The sequence below is a fragment of the Bison bison genome, unplaced genomic scaffold (genome assembly GCF_000754665.1).
Source record: "Bison bison bison isolate TAMUID 2011002044 unplaced genomic scaffold, Bison_UMD1.0 scf7180017864283, whole genome shotgun sequence".
Taxonomy (NCBI): domain Eukaryota; kingdom Metazoa; phylum Chordata; class Mammalia; order Artiodactyla; family Bovidae; genus Bison; species Bison bison.
The window spans coordinates 3,180,249-3,198,901 of record NW_011494855.1 but is presented as its reverse complement, the minus strand read 5'-3'; the positions used below and the strand labels follow the sequence as shown (position 1 = coordinate 3,198,901).

At 39.1% G+C, this 18,653-nt stretch overlaps 1 protein-coding gene across 4 annotated transcripts in view; it reads right to left on the bottom strand.

Moving 5' to 3' along the window:
- The window catches only part of MKL2 (MKL/myocardin-like 2), a 230,959-nt gene that overhangs the window by 185,245 nt on the left and 27,061 nt on the right, over positions 1–18,653 (bottom strand). For 3 of the 4 annotated variants that reach the window (XM_010849431.1, XM_010849430.1, XM_010849434.1), the window contains exon 3: positions 17,557–17,619. The gene's annotated coding sequence lies outside the window, so the exon portion shown is untranslated. Of the gene's footprint in view, positions 1–17,264; positions 17,314–17,556; positions 17,620–18,653 lie in introns of all 4 variants that reach the window. The other variant, XM_010849432.1, reaches the window with a different exon arrangement.

Sequence of the window (18,653 nt, the reverse complement as noted above, 5' to 3'; positions counted from 1 at the left end):
GTTCACTCAAACTCATGACTATTGAGTCAGTGATGCCATCCAGCCATCTCATCCTCTGCCATCCCCTTTTCCTCCTGCCCCCAATCCCTCCCAGCATCAGAGTCTTTTCCAATGAGTCAACTCTTCGCATGAGGTGGCCAAAGTACTGGAGTTTCAGCTTCAGCATCAGTCCTTCCAAAGAACACCCAGGACCAATCTCCTTTAGAACGGACTGGTTGGATCTCCCTGCAGTCCAAGGGACTCTCAAGAGTCTTCTCCAACACCACAGTTCAAAAGCATCAATTCTTTGGTGCTCCACTTTCTTCACAGTCCAACTCTCACATCCATACATGACCACTGGAAAAACCATAGCCTTGATTAGAGGGACCTTTGTTGGCAAAGTAATGTCTCTGCTTTTAAATATGCTATCTAGGTTGGTCATAACTTTTCTTCTAAGGAGTAAGTGTCTTTTAATTTCATGGCTGCAGTCACCATCTGCAGTGATTTTGGAGCCCCAAAAAATAAAGTCTGACACTGTTTCCCCATCTATTTCCCATGAAGTGATGGGACCAGATAGTAGAAGCATAATGGCAGACAAAAGACGAATGGAACAAAACAGACTCCAAAATAGACCACAAGTGACTTTTGACTAAGGTGCAAAGGCAATTCAGTGAAGAGAGAATGGTCACTTCAACAGATGGTGCTGGAACAACCAGATATCCATATGCAAAAAATACGAACTCTGATCACACTTTGTATCACATGCAAAAATCAAGTCAAAATGGATCATATCCCTAAATGTAAAAGCCTAAAACTACGAAACTTCTACAAGACAACAGGAGATAATCTCTATGATCAAGGATTAGGTAAAGATTTATTAAATATGATACCAAAAGCATAACCCATAAATTAGAAAAACTGATAAACTGAACGTCAAACTTAAGAACTTTTGCTCTTTGAAAGACACCGTTAAGAAAATAAAAAGACAAATCAGACTTGGAGAAAATATTTGCAGATCATTTATCTAATAAAGAATCTATATATAGAATATACAAAGAACTCTCAAAACTCAGCAATAAGAAAACAAAAAATATAATCAATGAATAATAGATCTGACCTTTCACAGAGAAATGGCAAATTAGCACATAAAAAAGTACTCAACACATTAGTCATTAGGAAAATGCAAATTAAAAGCACAATGAGATAATACCACGACACATTTATTAGAATGACTAGAATTAAAAAGACTGACCATATTAACTGCTGACAGAGATGTGGAGTAACTGGAACTCTCATGCACTGCTGGTGATAAATGTAAAAGGACATGACAACTTGAAAAACAATTTGATGGTTTTAAAATACTTGAACATAACCTACCACAGGATAGAGCCATCCCACTCCTAGGTATCTGCCTAAGAGAAAAGAAAGCACATGTCCATACAAAGACTTGTATATAAACTTTCAGATCAGCTTTATTTATAATAGCCTGTACTGGAAACACCCAGATGACCATCAACAGTGAATACATACACAAACTGTGGAGTATCTGTATTTCTCAGGAATAAAGGAAAAAACTACTGATACACTCAGCAACATGAACGAACCTTGAAATAGTTACACTGAGTGAAAGAAGCTAGGCAAAAATGAGTACAGAGTACATAAATCCACTTACATAAAACCTAGAACAGGCAAACTAATCTACAGCAACAGGTCAGTGGCGGCATGGAGATACAAGCAGAAGGGTGTGAGGGTGGCATTACCAAGAGCACAGAGAAGCTTTCGCCGGCCATGGGTACTTTCAATGTTCTTACTGTGGTGATGGTTTCAAGCGTGTCTGTGTTTGTCAGAACAGATGAAATCGTACACTTTAAACACATGCCATTTACTGCAGGTCAATTACGCCTCAATAAAGCTGGAGAAAAAATAGCTGCTTATATTTTATAATATCCATTCTAAATTGCCCCTTTTTCATTAGCATATTGAAAATCTTTCATTGTAGTGAAGCAATTGATATAACTGCCTCAAATACATCTTTTCTTTTGACCTTTACTCTATATAAACACAACTGTAAAAGTAAATTACTATTGGACGGAAAAGTGAACAGACTGGTCTCCCTGGATTACACGGCGGTCTGTTTATTGGCTTCAAACAAAGCCCAAATGTTTAGCTAAACTACAGTACTGAATGCTTGGTCACTCAATTTTGAAAATATTATAACCGCAAGCTAGCCTAGAGCAATTCATTAATTCAAATAAACATTTACTGCACATGTACTCTGTCTGTCATTGTTGTACGTTCTGGGTTTCAGGCAGCACGGTCAGCAGCAAATTACAAAGCCATTCTGCATCTAGTCTGTAAGATTTTAGTCACTGCACTTAAATAATACAACTAAAGAATATCAATGGAAACAGGATGATTCTTCTTCTAATATAAAGTTAAAATAATAAATGCCAGTGATAAGATGAATAAAGAATTATACACTGACAGCTTAAAATTCCAGAACAAAGGTATCTTTTGAAACCTAAGTGAATTCAGGACAAATGTTAAAAAAAAAAAAAAAAAAGTACTTCCATACACAGAGTGGAACTTGTCATCTCTAAGAGATTCTGGCAGTTTAGAAGTATAAAAAGATGTGAAAAACACATAGCAAGACCCATAATTAATTAATTAACTATCTATAACAACTAGGCAGCTTTAAGTCAAGTCCCTGTTAGTGTCAGACGAGATACTGCACCATAGCGCATTCTCTTCTGCTGATTTTAGAGAATGCTGTGTCAATTGGACCAAAGCTGGTACTCACATCTGACAGAAGACATAAGCTTATTTATTCATCACAAACAGAACTCAATAGGTCCACACCTCTTGCCATTAATATATACGACAGTTTACAGCTTATCAAGGGCATCCATTTGAAAATCTATACTATATTTTCTCTTGTGCAGTGGTGCTCCTCGTTTAGGATTTTTTTAATAAAAGAATCCAATGAACTCATGCAATGGACAAAAAAATTCAATAAATATCCCTTGTTAGAGAAAACCGTTGATGTACTGTGTTTCAGATTTCCCTAGAAACTGTTATTCCTTTCCTAAAAATTTTAAGCTGTCTTTGAACTATCATGTTTTCTGTTCTCAAAGGAACAATTTTATCAGGTGATAAGCTTTTAGTAAATTCTGACTGACATTGATTCTGTCACATGTTCTAAACACATCATATCCAAACTCACATCCACATTAAACACCGCTAATCTCCTAAACAGACTTCCCTGGTGGCTCCTAAATGTTCGGTAACCACGGCATTCCAGACCACAAGTTCTGTGAGCACAGTTTGTGAATATTTTCATTCCTGTAGAGAAGCAATGACCATTAAAATGAAAGACGAAAAACCAACCAGCATATTCTGTAATTTTAACTTTTCATTTTTGTTTTTCAGATTTGTAAAAATGAAAATAAAAATTTTTAAGGTAAACGGGTAAGACATGTCCAAAAAAGGAGAGACATTCAACAGCTTAGAGTAAACAAGGTTTTCATTATGAAGCTTTTCCAACTTGCCTCCAATATTTTCTTTAATTTAAAAGGTAGAATGACAGCTGTCACAGTGGAGTCCACTAAAGCTGAGAGCCGAATCTGTGCTTCTTCACAGCATCTCCTCCGTCCATTACTGCTGCCTTGTTAATGTCCGTCACCTAACATCTACTGACGATTTATAACAGCCAGGCACTGTGCTAACCACTTCAGATACAGCCATTTCCACTTGCCCTCATGGCAATTCTGTGATGAGGCATTTCACAGACTGGTAGAGCACCAATGACCTTAAGAACCTGCCCAAGATGACAGAGCTATTCCCCATGATGAAGAGAAGAAACCGTAAACTCCTTAGCAGTGAGTCTCCCAGCCAGGCCCCCACAGGGACCACACGTGTCTGAGAACGGGGACTGTTACAACCTTGAGCACTGGTGGTTTATTCTCAGTGTGATTGTTATTCTCTAACTCACTTTAATCGGACTATGTCTTAACACGGAAGAGAGAACAACACTGTTGACAGGACTAGGTATATAGGATAATTTCTCTTCCTCGCTTTGGCTTTTGGGTACCCTTCATTATCATAATCTTGGCAAGTCAGGCAAGGTCTTTCCTCTAAGATGAAAAGACTGCCTTAAAGTTATGAGGTAGAGTAGCTGCCAGTGTGATTATTACTTTTGACCATGTGTATGGTGGTGTCAAACATTTTAAATTGCACCCGTGTTTTTCACGTAAGTAAATAATACAGTATAAAGTATTAACAAATAGGATACACAGACAAGTAATTTATCCTTCATTCCTCCCCAGACTCGACCTTTCATTCATGACAGCCTGAACAACGGTTTCAAATGGAGCTCCTCGAGCTTGTGTGAGGGCCAGTCCAGACCTCTACTGTCATCTGAAGATGAGCTGTTCTATATACAAGGTTTCATGGCAACACATCTGTAAAAGAAGCCTACAAACCACACACTTCCACCCTTAAAAGCATTTCTGCACACTATTTCACTACTTCGGAGATGCAGAATAAAACTTATTAAATTCAGGTGTGACAAACACAGAAGCACGTGCTGGTTGAAAAGTGTCTGCGTTCTCTGTCTAGTGAGAAAGACTGTTTACTGAGAGCATAATCAAGATTCATCAGCTACTTAAACTACAGAAACCACAGCTAAAGTCCATTAGAAATGTCAGTTTACATACAGAGTATGCATATATTATTTAGAATCACCAGTCTTTACAACTGCTAAGCAACACATTAGCCTAAATTCTACACACACTTAATCAGAGGTGCATTTCAATTGTTTTAAACTTTCCATAACTCAGACAAATCCTTCCTTAATTAGACTAAATCTGGGTAAAGGTAAACTATTTGGATGTTTCTCCTCCCCCATTATTTAATGTTCCTTTTATAATTATTTTTCAGTTCAGTCGCTCAGCTGTGTCCGACTCTTAGCAACCCCATGGACTGCAATATGCCAGGCTTCCCTGTCCATCACCAACTCCCAGAGCTTGCTCAAACTTAGGTCCATCGAGTCGGTGATGCCATCCAACCATCTCATCCTCTGTCATCCCCTTCTCCTCCTGCCTTCAGTCTTTCCCAGCATCAGGGTCTTTTCCAATGAGTCAGTTCTTTGCATCAGGTGGCCAAAGTATTGGAGTTTCAGCTTTAGCATCAGTCCTTCCAATGAATATTCAGGACTCATTTCCTTTAGGAAGGACTGCTTGGATCTCCTTGCAGTCCAAGGGACTCTCAAGAGTCTTCTCCAACACCACAGTTCAAAAGCATCAATTCTTTGGCATTCAGCTCTCTTTATAATCCAACTCTCACATCCATACATCACTACTGGAAAAACCACAGCTTTGATTAGGTGGATCTTTGTTGGCAAAGTAATGTCTCTGCTTTTTAATATGCTGTCTAGGTTGGTCATAGTTTTTCTTCCAAGGAGCAAGCATCTTTTAATTTCATGGCTGCAGTCACCATCTGCAGTGATTTTGGAGCACCCCAAAACAAAGTCTCTCACTGTTTCCATTGTTTCCCCATCTATTTCCCATGAAGTGATGGGACCTGATGCCATGATCTTCATTTTTTGAACACTGGGTTTTAAGCCAACTTTTTCACTCTCCTTTTCACTTTCATCATGAATGATACAGTAATAAAATTATATGACAAAGTAATATTATCATATATGATAAAATTATATTTATTAGTTACCAAAAAAATCCAAGAACTAAGGAGTGGAGATACGGCATATGTGAAAGCGATGCAACAGAGGAGTGGCCCTGATGAGCCCCGGGCCCAGCGGCACGAGCGAGTCAGGCCTCTTCCCAAGGGCCACTGTGCACCACCATCCGTAAGGGCTGCTGACGAACCCCTCTGACATCTAGGCTGTGAACTTTTCTATTTTGAATGATTCTACCTCTGAAAAATTAACTAGAAAAGAATGAAGGTAAGAACCTCTTGATGAAAATCATTTCAGAATACAGAATAAGCTAAACTATATTAGAGGTATTTAAAGTTTTTTTTTTCTCCAGGAGCCTCCAGAAATCAACCTTCTTTCATTTCAGCTCTAACTGATTTCAAAAAGGATACAGTTTGCTGGGGTCTGGGGTCTCAGCATGGAGATTTTCCCATTTATAACTTAACTAGCTTACGCAGGAGTCAAACTCATAATTTTGACTTTATCATTAAGAACTGAAATGTATTCTCTTTCCCAGTCTTGAAGGAGCCTTGGTAAAATTCAGAAGGCACAAAGTCTTAGTCTATCAGATATGTGTTGAACCTATTTGAAAGAATAAGCATTAATCTATAAACCAAAAGAAAATCATCTGTGTCATATTTTAAACATATATCTTAACAGTAATTTAAAAAGCTGGAATGCTATAATCTATGCAGTTTGAGTTTTTAGAAATGCTCCTTTAAATTAACTTGCTAAAAGACACTTGCCTGCACTGGGAGTCGGGCAAATTTAGTTAAAGTTCTTTGGCAAAAAATTAAACAAACAAATATGGCTCACATTTCTACTAGGAGGGTAAGAAAGGAATCTAGGCAATAAACAAAGACACTTAAAATACATGCAATTTACTATAATATCTTGTCATATGGCAAGGTGGTAGGATGAGAGCGTTTAGCCCTAAAAGTAATACAATTCTATTTATGCACTAAAATGAAAAAAAGCACAAAAACCAAAAAACCATCTTTCCCAAGTGTCAACGTAACATTACTACTTTACATAAACAAGACCCTATTTTTCTAATATTTAAATAATAAAAATTATACCATATCCAAGCTACCTGTGATTTGGTTTTCTTGAATATAGAGGAAAGACAGAGCTGGCAGCACATTCACCTCAAAATTAAAGGGTAAAAAACCAAAGTCAAATTCCATTTTTAGACTAGTGTTCCAAAAGCTATTAAGAGATAGGAATCAGGAGTCAGATTTCAAGATGCCAAAATCTGAAACCTGCAATTCTTTTTTTTAATATATAAAAGATGAAAATAAGTTAACATCTGCTATTCAGAATACAAAATTTAGGTCTTGCTGTGAACTCAGTTCTTACTTTTAAGGTGAACTTCCAGTCCTTTCCATTCACAAATAGGACTTGATTTATTAAGTTCCCTGCTTTGTATCTCCAGAGTTGATCAAAGCACATTTTCTTAGTACAATCTGTATTGTTCCAAGTGTTTTTATAAACATCTTTTGTGAGAGCTTACAGGAGTGATCTGAAATCATATCCAAGGTTTCATCCTATGAGTCAGTTATTCTTAAACGGAAACAGAATCTGTCTTTATCACCTTTATTTCCCTACCTATCACAAATCTAATTTTAGTCACGAAATTTAAAAAACTAATTAGCAGGATTGTCAGTAGATAATTACTGATAATACTTGGCATGGCAAAGAAAAAAGGCATAATTTCATTACCTGGACATGAAAATTTCAGGTCTACACAGTATCTGAACTTTCATAACAGTTCCTTAGCCACTATGTCCACTACATAGCCCTACACTGATAACTCCCAAATCTATATTTCCTGTCCTCGACTGAGATCCAAACTGTACGCTCAGCTGCCTGCTGAACGTGCTCACCTGCATCACTCACATAGATACTCACTGAATGCCTGTTATGTGTCAAGTATACTACGCTGGGCTCTGGAAGTTCAGAATGAAGAAAACAAGACAGTTCCTGTCCTCATGAGACTTTTAATTGTGAAGAAAGCCAAACCAGTCAAATAATCATAAAAATATGTAACATACAAGTTGTGATTAGTTCCAGGCCCCAGTCTAAGCTGGTCTAAACCTGAACTCATGGCACTCCGGTCTGCCTGCTCCCTGAACTTGCGTTCTCGGTGGCAATGGCGCCATCACAGGCTACTAGAGACACACAAGTGGGAGCACTCTTCCTCCTCAGATCTCCTCCGTCTCAGTACTCCCCGAGCATGTGTGCAGGGTTGGCTCTGCCCACAACAACCTTCCTCTTTTTGGGAACTCCCAACGTGATGGTGGTAGACAGCTTTCAAAGACCCCCATGCCTGGTGAAGGCAAAAAACTCAAAGCCAAGAGAGCCCCTGGGATTTTAAAAATGAGCTGGGAGAGAGGAGCTTTTTCTTCCTCTTGGCAGGAGAGTAAGAAGACAGCCCCTGCCCTATGCAGAAGCCCAAGGGCCCAGAGTTGGGAGAAAGAGTCCCTGTGATGATGAGACCTCTTCCAATCCCCGAGGACCCTGGGTTGTTCTGGTTTCTGCAGCATTTCATATCTTTTACAACCTTCTCCAAGAACCCTCCAATTAATTCCTCTTTTAACTTAAGATAGTTTAAACTTAAGGAGGATTTCTGTTACTTGTAGCCAGGATTCCTGACTGATAGCTCCTAAACATTTCCAGCCTGGGTCTTATCCAACTCTGCCACAAATACCCTAGTTCAGGTCCTCACTGACTCTTACTGGACTAACGCAACAGCCTAATGGGACTCTGGTCTCCAGTCCTGCCCCCGCAGGCAGCATCCATAACACAGTGGCCAGAGTGACTATATCACGCTCCCCCTGCTGGAGAGTGGCTCCAGAATCAACAGGGACAAAATCTAAACTCCTTAACAGGACACACCCAGCTCTCTACAATCAATCTTCCTCTGCAGCCACGCACCTGTTACTCCTCGCCTCACATTTTATGCTCTGACGGTACGGAATTACTTAGGCTTTAGCTTAGAGAGAGACATACACCCTCCCCGCCCAATGCTAAACTGACTGGTAAGCAGGAAATTTTCCTTTCTGAAAACCTGGAAAACCTGAAGAAAGTAAAGTGGTTTTGTTTAGGTTCACATCTAGGTATCGAAGTTGTCATATCCATTTCTACATGTTATTACACTAAGAATTCTAAATACCATGGCTACAAGATGCTTGGTCTAGACACTCGCTGTATACAGTAGCAAGAAACTGGAGGAGAAAATCAAAGACCCTAACAAAAAGTTCTGATTGCCACCCTGATTGCCATTGTGTTCGGATTGAGCACAACTCTTCTGAATATACTGAAATCTACTGAGTTACAGGCTTTAAATGGGTGAACTTCATGGTACATGAATTATATCTCAATAGAGCTGCTTCAAGTATCCACTCTTCAGTGAGGCACTCTCACCCAGATATAGAAGAGTACTCCTTCCTCCCTTCCATGGGTCTCCACTGTCTGTGGATACTTCTAGCTTGGCATGTGAGCTCTAGTTCTTTGAGGATAGAGCCATGGCCCAGTCACCTCCGGATCCCCAAGCCTAGTCAAGGGCTTAGTACATACAAGACACTGAAAATGTTCACAGAATGTCCCATGCATTCTGAGCTAGGCAGAACACTGAAAGACATTTTTTCTAACTTAAAAAATGCACACTGAGTTTTAGGTTAGGAAACTTGGTCTTCTCACCTTGTAAGAGAATATTTGAAAATATGAAAGATGTTTAAATACCTCTATCCATTGTATAGTTAACAGCTGATCATTTAATTTTGCAGCAACTTTTAAAATCAGATGTATAGAAATAAGGTGCAATTTTTTTTTAACTTGCAGAAAATTTCAAACAGAGGCAAGACAACATAAGCAACCAAAGAAAAACAGAAGTTTGGTCTTCTCAAAAATTAAAAAATTTCTTCAAAGAACATTCTTTTTAAAAAGTGAAAAGACAATCCACAGAAAGGGAGGAAAATTTTACAATTCATATCTCTGATAAAGACCTATGTGGAGGGCAGAGGGATGCAAAGAAATCTAGAATACACAAAAACATTATAACTCAACAATAAAAAGACAATCCCGTTTTTAAAATGGGAAAAGAACGTGAATAGGCATTTCTCTAAAAAATATACAAGTGACCAAGAAGCTCATGAAAAAATATTGAACATCATTAGCCATTAGGGCAGAGAAGGCGATGGCACCCCACTCCAGTACTCTTCCCTGGAAAATCCCATGGATGAATGAGCCTGGTAGGCTGCAGTCCATGGGGTTGCTAAGAGTGGGGCACAACTGAGCGACTTCCCTTTCCCTTTTCACTTTCATGCATTGGAGAAAGAAATGGCAAACCACTCCAGCGTTCTTGCCTGGAGAATTCCAGGGACGGGGGAGCCTGGTGGGCTGCCATCTAAGGGGTCGCACAGAGTGAGACACGACTGAAGCGACTTAGCAGCAGCAGCAGCCATTAGGGAAAATGCAAATCAAAATTACCATGAGAGACCACTTCACACCCACTGGGATGGTTACTATGAAAAACAAAACAAAAAATAACAAGTGTTGGCCAGGATGGAATCCTCTAACACTGCTGATGGGAACGTAAAATAGTACAGCCACTTTGGAAAACAGTTTGGCAGTCCCTCAAAAAGTTAAATATAGAGTTACCATGAAAGGCAGCAATTCTACCCTTAGGTATATATCCATGAGAAACGACAGCAGATGTCCACCCAAAAAACTTAGACATGAATGTTCTCAGTAGCATTCACAACTTCCAAAACCTGGAAACCACCTAAATGGCCATCAACGGATGAATAAACAAAATGTTATCTATCTATGCTGTAGAATATTATTTAGCAACAAAAAAGAATGAATTCTTACATATGCTATGAACAGACAAACCTCAAAAGCATGCTAAGTGAAAGAAGTCAGACACAAAAGGTCACACGTACTGTATAATTCCATTTATATGACACACTCTGAATTCAGAGACACACAAAGTAGAACGGTGGTTGCCAGAGACTAAAGAGAGGGAAGAATGGAAAGTGACTGCTACTCAGTCTGGGGTTTCTTTTTGGGGTGATGAAAGTGTTCTGGAATGAGACTGGGGATCCATGCATAACTCTGTGAATACAGAAAGATCTACTGAATTTTATGTTTTAAATGGGTGAACTTTATGGTATGTGAATTACATGTCAATAGAGCTGTTATGAAAAAAAATTACTACACAAAATCATATAGTGACACCTCCATGCAGGGGCCTGACTGAATCACTCTGCCTACTACAGGATAACCTGTCGTAAACACACACATACACACACAAACACACAATCTGTTCAAATGAGGAAATGATTTATTTTCCTACCACCAAATCCCCACAGCGACCAATCATAAAATCAAATTCAAAGTAGAAGAAGAAAAGAACAAAAGAGCACACAAACTGCAATTTGCCGGCAGGTATAAAATGGAATTAACCAAAAACTGCACAAAGAAAAATGTTTATCAGAACCACTCGCTTCCCTTTGATTACACAGATTTAAACAAGTTCAAGTCCTTTTTAACTGATGAGAAAATGTGCCAGCTTCTTTATTAATACAGAGCAAGAAAAAACAAGTATTCTCTCCTATAACAAAATTAACATCCCACAGAAGGTCTGTTTGTACTTGGCCGTCATGAACCTTTCATCTCAGAGCACTGCTAAATTAAACAAGCCTATGTTGTATTGAACACAATGAGCCAGACACCTTGGCAGGCTCCTAAAATTCGCCAGTTAATGCTGAAGAACATTAGAAACAGACAGGAGGGTAAGAACGAGGGTGATGGTGCTGATAAAGCGGCTGTATCCTTGTTCCGCCCAACATTTCACTCATCTACGATAATGGAAACACTCTAAGAACTGTGACAAGAAAAGCCAGAGAGATCTGGATTCAAGTTATTGTTTTGTTTTTAATGTACTAGCTGAGTGCCCAAGGACAAATCTCATAACCAAGCCTTCTATTCTCTAAAACTGGAGTGACTGAATCTAGCCTCTGAGAGTTATTAGAGAACAAAATCAAAGAATACACACCGAAGGTACAGCCCAACGCTCAATATGTACATCCCCAGCATAAAAACCCTCACTGCTCTCAACTCTTCAACGCAAATATTGATTCTGGAGCTTGCATCACAACAGAAGTAACTGACACCAGTCATTCTTTTCTACCCCAAGGACATCTAAGCAACCAAAAGATCCTATGAAAATTCTCTATTAAATTATTCCCCCTCCCATATAACTGAAAGTAAGAAAGCCATCAATAAAGTCTGCTTTAAATGTATTAAATCAGGGCATGACACAAAGCATTCATTCACCTAAGAGGTATTTAAAAGCAATGAACTGAGAGAGACATACCAAAAGAAACACTTACTATTAGAGACAAATGCCTGTTTTTCAGTGCAATAATTGGTAACCTTTCCATAAAGATTGATGAAATCTGATTATAATTCCCAAGTGTCAGTAATCAGTTCTTAAAGAAAAAGAAAAAGGAAGTGGGATGGTTTCAAGCACTGCAGAAAAGATGTAGGCGGATACCCTTCCTACTGACAGCTATTACCATTAACATTTGAGAGATGGCTGCCAGAAGATTCAGACAAAAAACTTTGTTACATTAAAACAGACTGAAATCTACTTACAACAAAACTTACTGGGTTTAACAGACACAAACATAAGCCACACCATGAATTAGGTGTCCTCTCTGAACAAACAGGCACAGAGGTAAAGCTCGTGTGGAATTCTCGTGTTTGTCATTACACCACTACCTCACACTTGCGTGGTGGAAGTCTACTTAGAGACTCTGCATCCAGACTCTGCAGTGAGACCACGGGGTCGCAAAGAGTCGGACAGGACTGAGTGACTGAACTGAAGTGAATTGAGACTCTGCATTGGTAGATGGTAGACTCCCTCCGCCTAGCTCCAGACCAAGTTCTCTCACAGCACAAAGCGTCCAGGGTCTCAAGGGGGATGGGATGTTAAGAGGCTGGAGAGGCCTACCCCTGGGGAGCTCCACCAAACACCACGTTCATTATGGAACTTGTAGCCCAAAGCTTCTGTTCTCTACCCCTCTTCCCCAAACCCTCCCCCTAAGACTCCGAATTTAATAAAACCTCTGTGAGGGACTAACTCACTGTAAATGCTACAGAAGGAGGGCCAAGTGTTGCCCTTGCTGGGGGGATGTTCTCTATACCACACATCAGCACTTACTCTGCCCTCCTGTTGCGGTTCAGTACTCTCACCCTGACCATGAAACAGTTTCATGTGAATATTCTACCACCACAAATCCTGTATATGAAGACAGAACTTCTCTTCTTTCCAACTTTCCAATCAAATAACCACTTACACTGCCAGTCTAAACTTTAAGCTTTATGCCTAAAATAGGAAGAAACTGTTGCAAATGCATAAAATCCAACCCATTAAGTGCATAAGAATGTCTTAAAATCTGTTTAAATACAGTATAAAAATTTTTACAAACGCAGCTCAGAGGAGAAATAAATGATAGTCTTAAGTTTAATTAAGACTCCAGTTTAACTGCTACTAGTAATGCCTCACTTTTCAGAAGTATTTTTAGAATTAGAGTTTTAAAGCATGCAATTAAAGAAAGTAAGTCATCAGTGAAATGAAAGCTATAATATAAGGAACTTCCTATACTACTGGAGAAAAGAGATATAATAACATAGAACTTCACTTATTTTAGAAAACAAATACAGGATCATACCATTAGCCACAATAAGATAGAGGGTAAAGTCCAGAAAATATAATTAATTTAGACCTTACTAAATGAAGACTCAATAATTTCCTTTCAAGCCTGCCTAGATTTATTAATAACTTTAGATTTATTAAGGAAGGAGCTGCTAAGAAAGTTAAAGTACAAATAAATTGCTAGGGGATTATTTAATAAATTAAAAAAATTTTACATGCAAATAGCTGCTGCTAAAATACTAATTAAAGCTAGCACATGCATTCTTTAGAATCCCATACTCCAGTGGAAACAAAGTGTATGAAACAAGAATCCTCAACATTGCCTAAATCTATTAGATAATTGTTCCATTCTCTCTGTTTATTTTGGCTGTGAAAAACTGGTTGTGAGTCAGAAACGCTTAATAGGCAGGATACTGGACAAAGATTTACACATTCTTCTTAATGGCTGGCAATCCATTTCTCTACTTTTAACAAATGCTGAACTACACAATTAAAATATACCTCAATTTCTCTCCATTATAATTTACTTTATCCTTGTCTTCAAATAACTCAAAGATATTCCCATCTGTATAATATGAAACATATCGTAAATAGTAGATCAAGTACTTTACCTATTTTAGACAGTTACTTTCCCCTTAACAGCAACAAACAAAAAAGCAGACTTAAAACGCAGTTGTATGTGGAATTCTGCGAAGAAATTGGACAGAATCCAAATCAACAGTCCGAACAAAACATCACAAGAGGTTACGGTAGCAAATGTCACAATTATATACATCTAGATTTAGGTGCATTTAAACATCACAGGTGCTAGTTTTCTTCTCCAAGAAATTAAATTTCTTAATTAAAATTGAAGGCACATCTCATTTGCATCTTAATTCTAACTTAACAATGATGATACTGACCAATCATTAATTCCTACAAAAATGATTTGAGTGTCTGCCATGCACGTGCCAGGTATCACAGCAGTTGTGGATATAAGCTGGTGCATAAAACACACTAGGTCCAAGCCTCAACAATGTTAACTTGGAGTGAAAAGAAAAGCACTCACATGAAAGGCAATCTATAAGAAGATGCATTCTATATCAAGGAAAAAGATGAATTTTAACTGGCTTTCAATTAAGTCAAAAAAGAAACAGTAAGCCGATGACAAAGTACATGTTTGTTTCATGTGAGACCTTCCTTAGGCAACTTTTATTTGAAATAAAATCTAAAATAAACATAAAATTAGAGCTCATATTCATATCAGAAACTGGCAAAATCCTCTGGACAGATGAAACTCAACACTGGCATTCATATGTATACATGTGAATGCATAGTCACCTAACTCAGTAATATTAGTTAGTCGCCAATAGTGGAAAATTCTTAGAGAGATGGGAACATAAGACCACCTTACCTGCCTCTTAAGAAACCTGTATGCAGGTCAAGAAGCAACAGTTAGAACCAGACATGGAACAATAGACTGGTTCAAAATTGGAAAAGGAGAACATAAAGGCTGTATATTGTCACCCTGCTTATTTAACTTATATTTGAAGTACATCGTGTGAAATGCTGGGTTGGATGAATCACAAGCTAGAATCAAGACTGCTGGGAGAAATATCAACAACTTCAGACATGCAGATGACACTAATGGCAGAAAGCAAAGAGGAACTAAAGACTCCTGAAGAGGGTGAAAGAGAGTGAAAAAGCTGGCTTAAAACTCAACATTCAAAAAACTAAAATCATGGCATCTGATCCCATCACTTCACGGCAAACAGATGGAGAAAAAGTGGAAACAGTGGCAGATTTTATTTTCTTGGGTTCCAAATCACTGTGGATGGTGACTGCAACCACAAAATTAAAAGATGCTTATTCTTTGGAAAAAAAGCCATGACAAATCTAGATAGCATATTAAGAAGCAGAAACATCACTTTGCTGACAAAGGTCCATATAGTCAGAGCTATACTTTATCCAATAGTCATGTCAGATGTGAGAGTTGGATCATAAAGGCTGAGCTCCAGAGAACTGATGCTTTTGAACTGTCATGCTGGAGAAGACTCTTGAGAGTCCCTTGAGCAGCAAGAAGATCAAACCAGTCAATCCTAAAGGAAATCAACCCTGAATATTCACTGGCAAGACTGACACTGTAGCTGAAGCTCCGATACTTTAGTCACCTGATGTGAAGAGCCAACTTACTGAAAAAGATCCTGATGCTGGGAAACACTAAAGGCAGAAGGGAAGACAGAGAATGAGATGGTTGGATGGCATCACCGACTCAATGGACATGAGCTTGAGCAAACTCCAGGAGATAGTGAAGGACAGGGAAGCCTGGTGTGCTGCAGTCCATGGGGTCACAAAGAGTTGGACACAACTTAGTGACTGAACAACAACAATTTAAAAATATTTATACTGAATTAATCAGGGTAATGGGCTTCCCTGATAGCTCAGTTGGTAAAGAATTCACCTGCAACGCAGGAGACCCCAGTTCGGTTCCTGAGTCAGGAAGATCCCCTGTAGAAGGGATAGGTTACCCACTCCAGTATTCTTGGGCTTCCCTTGTGGCTCAGCTGGTAAAGAATCTGCCTGCAATGCGGGAGACCTGGGTTCGATCCCTGGGTTGGGAAGACCCCTGGAGAAGGGAAAGGCTACCCACTCCAGTATCCTGGCCTGGGTTGCAGTGTTGGACACGACTGAGCGACTTTCACTTTCAATCAGGGTAATAGACCTAAAAACAAAGATCTCAACATATTCCAACATTTTCATCACATTTAAAGTCCAAGAGTGTTTCACATATACACAAGAACCACATGTATGTTTTTAACAAGGAAATTTTTTATGTAAATAAGGCTATCAGATGAAAGAGGTCTTTAAACATGAAAGGTTTACTCCAGTCAGAAACCCTGCTATCTTGCTTCCCTGGTGGCCCAATGGCAAAGAAGCCACCTGCTAGTGCAGGAGACACAGGTTCAATCCCTGATCTGGGAAGATAACACATGCCACAACTACTGAAGGCCACGCCCCTAGAACCAGTGCTCCACAGGACAAGCCACTGCCCCGAGAAGCCCGCACACTGCATTGAAGAGTAGCCCCTGCTAGAAAAGCCCGAGTGCAGCAACAAAGATCAGCACAGCCCAAAACAAACAAATACAATTAAAAACAAGAAAGCCCTGCTATCTCAAAAAGACACCATTTTTTCCTCCCATTGGACGGGTAAGCATTAAACACATGAACAAAACTCAGTGTGGGTAAGGACATGGAAAACAGGACTCTGGTAAATTTCAGTTGGGAAGGGGCCTTTATTTACAGAGGGCAGTTTAGCCACAAGCACCTACATTTAAAATGCGTATCATCTTTGACCCAGTAGTTACACTTCAAAGAAGATAAATGAACAAGCATATAATGATGTAGGTACAGGGTTGTCTGACACACTATTATCCACTAGAAACCATCCAAACAGTCATCAAATGAATGATTCAATTAAAGTATGGTGCCTCTAAACAATCAAATATTGTCAGTAAAATGACTGTATACGATTATACATGTCTTTTACAATTCATGTGCAAAGATACATAGAATATACTGTTGTATTAAATAAAAGACCAATTTACTTAAAGATTTATATGTAAATACTTCTATATTCATAAATTTCTAAATGGAGTTCCATCAAAATAACAATGGCAGTCATTTCTGGGTGGCAGGAGTTAGGTGTCATTAATGGAAGTTTTTTTCTCACTACTGCAAGAAAAAAAACAACACATTTTCATTTAAGAAAATGAAGTGTTGCAGTCTCACCAAGTGGCTTCAAATCCCTTCAGCTCCCTACTTTAAAATCAAAAGTTTTTACTGAACATTGCAAGTATGTATAATCACCAAACAGCTTATGGATTTCCACCTGTGGGATCTTCCGCTCAGCACCAGGCTTTAAAACAAGGAGATAACGGAAATTTATTAAAGATTCAAGTCAAAGAAGTAAGGAAGCCAAATGACCTTAATCAGAAGTCCACATTTCTGGCAACCACCTTAAGAACCCCAGGTTCTATCAACTGACACACTCCTAAAACAACAATCTCCCTCTTGTATCTTCAGAAACCAGGTATGGAGGGAAATTTTTTTTAAATAAGAGACATTTTCTTTAAAAAAAATTAAATCATAAAAAACTTACCTCAGTAAAAATGTTTAATTATTTTCCTGTCTCACATTCTTTCTTAGCACCTTTACTGGGAACCTAGAGAGAAAAAAAGTTAAAATTACTTTTTATTCAACATCTACGGCATGCCAGGCAGGGTGGTCAGAGAAAGTATCTCGGAGAACATCATCTGAGAGGAATCAGAATGAATAAAATAGAAGTTACTAAAATGGGAAGATTGGGCAGAAAAGTGAGCAGGTTCAAGTGGAATTGAATAACCTTCCCTAAATGGTTCAAGAACCTATACCTAACTATAGTCAACCTCACAGCAGGTGAAAAGCTGGGTTGCTAGATTAAGAACACCTGCCTGAGCCTCAGCACTACCACGTCCTTGCTTGTCTGCTCCTGAGCAAGTCCATAAGCCCCTGTGCCTGGGTTTCCCCGAGTACCTAATAATAGGACTCAACTCCTAAGTCGGCTGAGGGTTATGTTAGATTATCCACATCACGGACTTTAAAACAGTTTCTGGGACATAATAAAATGTTCGATGAACGTTAGTTTTCACTATCGTTCAGTTCAGTTGCTCAGTCGTGTCCACTCTTTGTGACTCCATGAATCACAGCACGCCAGGCCTCCCTGTCCATCACCAACTCCCGGAGTTCACTCAGACTCAGGTCCATTGAGTCAGTGATGCCATCCAGCCATCTCATCCTCCATTGATCCCTTCTCCTCCTGCCCCCAATCCCTCCAGCATCAGAGTCTTTTCCAATGAGTCAACTCTTCATATGAGGTGGCCAAAGTACTGGAGTTTCAGCTTTAGCATCATTCCTTCCAAAGAAATCCCAGGGCTGATCTCCTTCAGAATGGACTGGTTGGATCTCCTTGCAGTCCAAGGGACTCTCAAGAGTCTTCTCCAACACCACAGTTCAAAAGCATAAATTCTTCAGTGCTCAGCCTTCTTCACAGTCCAACTCTCACATCCATACATGACCACTGGAAAAACCATAGCCTTGACTAGACGGACCTTTGTTGGCAAAGTAATGTCTCTGCTTTAAAATATGCTATCTAGGTTGGTCATAACTTTTCTTCCAAGGAGTAAGCGTCTTTTAATTTCATGGCTGCAGTCACCATCT